Source organism: Camellia sinensis, chromosome 8 (genome assembly GCF_055761805.1).
Source record: "Camellia sinensis isolate YWXY chromosome 8, ASM5576180v1, whole genome shotgun sequence".
Lineage (NCBI taxonomy): Eukaryota > Viridiplantae > Streptophyta > Magnoliopsida > Ericales > Theaceae > Camellia > Camellia sinensis.
In genome coordinates this window covers 178,373,518-178,376,377 of record NC_138968.1, presented here as the reverse complement: position 1 = coordinate 178,376,377, position 2,860 = coordinate 178,373,518, and positions in this window count along the sequence as shown.

Sequence of the window (2,860 nt, the reverse complement as noted above, 5' to 3'; positions counted from 1 at the left end):
AATCCTGTTGACTAAGTTCACGCTCCTCCGTACGACGTCGCTTTGTCACTTGAAAACACAAACGTGAGCTAACCGGCCAGTGTGTGCCGGAAACCTCTCCGATGCCTAAGTCAGAAAACTTGACAAATAGACAAAGCTCAATGTGTTCAGGAAGAAAAATTGTATGTTGTCTTATGTTACCTCCTCCAAGGTGATGCTTGTGAGCTTTTATACGTTTCGAGTGGCACAATCCTAGTAGGACTTTTATTTCTCCATGCAGAATCCTCTTAGGATTCATACTCCTAAAGGATAATGCTTATCCTTTTACACCCCCCCACTGCTTAAACCAAGTGGGATGGTTTTCACCACGGCCGAACTGCCATACGACCGAGATAAACCTGGCTATACTGAGCCACAGAGTAGGCCGTACTAACAGTAGTTCGGTTCTTCCTCTTGCTGCGCCATATCTCGGTTCTCTCATACACGAACCATGGTGTGTTTGGACCGATCTACTAAATAGCAACATTCCAACCGACCTACCCAGAATACATCATGACCGGACTATTTCTGAGACCGGCCTAACTCCAAGTTGCACGGACCGAAGTAACTCAACATCTCTTCTGGGCCGGAGTAACTTTATCACTCTTGAACCGGAGTAACTTTATCTCTCCTGGGCCGGAGTAACTTTTCGGCCTTTTTTACACAATCCTTCGTACTTTGGGCCACAAAGTCCATCTCACAGCTCGGCCCAATTTTCACCAAAATTTACCCTCTCAATTGCCCCTTAATTCCATCTGCACAGCATGATTGGGATTACCAGTCTACTAGCCGAGCTGGAGATTTTAAGCTTTTCCAGCCGAGCTAAAAACCCTTTAGCCTCTCCAGCCGAGCTAATCTTTACTCCGGGCTCTATTTTGCCCGGTCAAAACGTCTCTTCAATTACGACTGTAACGCTTCCCTTTCCAATGACACGTGGCGGGTTCTGATAGGCTGGGGGCAGCTGTCACGCCGCCCTCGTACTACGAAACTTTTGAACAGTCCCGCCCTTTTTGCCTTTTGTCCTTTACACAAAACAACCCTATCCTTTCATTTTTGAATCACTTACTCTTCTATTCTTCGTCTTCTCTCTCTGTGCCTCCATTTCTTCACTTCCAAGCCCGTGCTTTTCATTGCTGCAACTGCTCCATCTCCAGTTCCCTCTTCTTCAATCTGGTAAGCAAATCCTTTTCCCTCCCCTGTTTTTGCTTTCGTATTTGGTCTATGCATTTTGTTTACTGTGTTTTTGCAAAACATTTTCTTCCATTTTTGCTTCGCTTCTGTACCTTCATGAAAAAATCAGTAGAACTCATGTGTGTATGAATTATCCTGTAGAAAACCAGTCTTGGATCCAAAATCATGTAGCAACCGAACTAGGATACTGTTTGTCCTATATAGGTAGATCCCCTTAGACAATAACTGGACTAGAACTTGTAGAGATGACAGCAGCTTCAAAAAATAACCTTCTGATTCACCTTAGCCGAAATAAGATCACCGAACGAAGTTTGAATACATTAAACTAGGAACCTCAGTCTTCAACTGAGCTAAGCCTTTGGGGCTAAGCCAGCTTTCTTAGTTTCTATACCGAACTCAGAAAGCTGCCCCTAGAGGCTCAACCGAAGTAACAAAACTCAAAGTTTTAACCGAATTAGGCCTTCGGGGCTAAGCCAGCTTTCTTAATTTTCTAGACCGAACTTAGAAAGCTGTCCCCAGACGATGAACCGGTCTAATGAGTAACCTGCTCAAACCGAGCTACCAAACCTTTTGATGAACCGAGGTAGAACCAGTTCACAAGGCCGAAGTGGGGCTCTTGTACCTTGCTTTTAATTTGTAGCACGGTCCTATGATCTGTGCTTAACCCCTTTGTTTTCTACTTTGCAGACTTAGGCTGCCCAGGCACTTCTTCGTGCACTCAACCGTGCTACTGAGCACAATTTTTGCACCGATATAAGTTATTCATAAATTATACAACAAATGGGTAAGTATAGGTATTTGGTAGAGACCCCTGGTGGTTTGGCCGAATTCCGAAGGGATTATGGCATTCCAGACGATGTACACCTTACCCTAGCCAAGCAAGACATCATACCATGGGGCGAAGCAGGCTTTGTACCTTTTACCCTGTTTTCCATAATAGAGACCGGACTAAGGTTCCCAGTTCAGCCTTTAATTTGTGAGTTTCTTAGGCAAACCAGATTATGCCCAACCCAGCTATCCACCAACACATACCGGATAATAATGGGTATAGCCGAATTAAACCGCCAAGCAGGCCTGAACCTCGGTCTAGCCGAAATCTTCCACCAATACTCCATAGGTTCCAAGGACGATGGCTGGGTTTATTACCTTAGGATACGCCGCCGTAGAGAAAAGATAATAAAAGATACGCCGGATAAGGATGTAAATGATGATGACCTTTTCTGGGTATCGGGCAATTTTGAAGACCAGCAAGCCCAAATCCCAGGCCGAAGTATAAACTGGAAAAAAGGAGAACCTGGTAGGGTTACTTCGGTTTTATGCATGTTTTCTTTTACATCGGTTTCAGATGTCACAACCGATCTGACAGTTGTATCTTTTTGCAGACTCATCTCATCTTGCATCCCTGTACAGTTACCCAAATCTGAACACACTCCGAGCCGCATTACGGTTTAAAGAAAGGAGTTGGGCTAAGCTTCTAAACTTTGAGCCGACCTATAGGTATAGCGGTCGCCGAAAAGCCAGAGTGACCGATTTCCTTCTTGAAGACGCTCCAGAACCGGACCCAACCTTGCCCGAAATAAGACTTGTCCCATTAACCGCTGAAGAAGAGATGGCAAAGAAAAGCAGAGTCAGGGCCCTTCTGACCGTAACA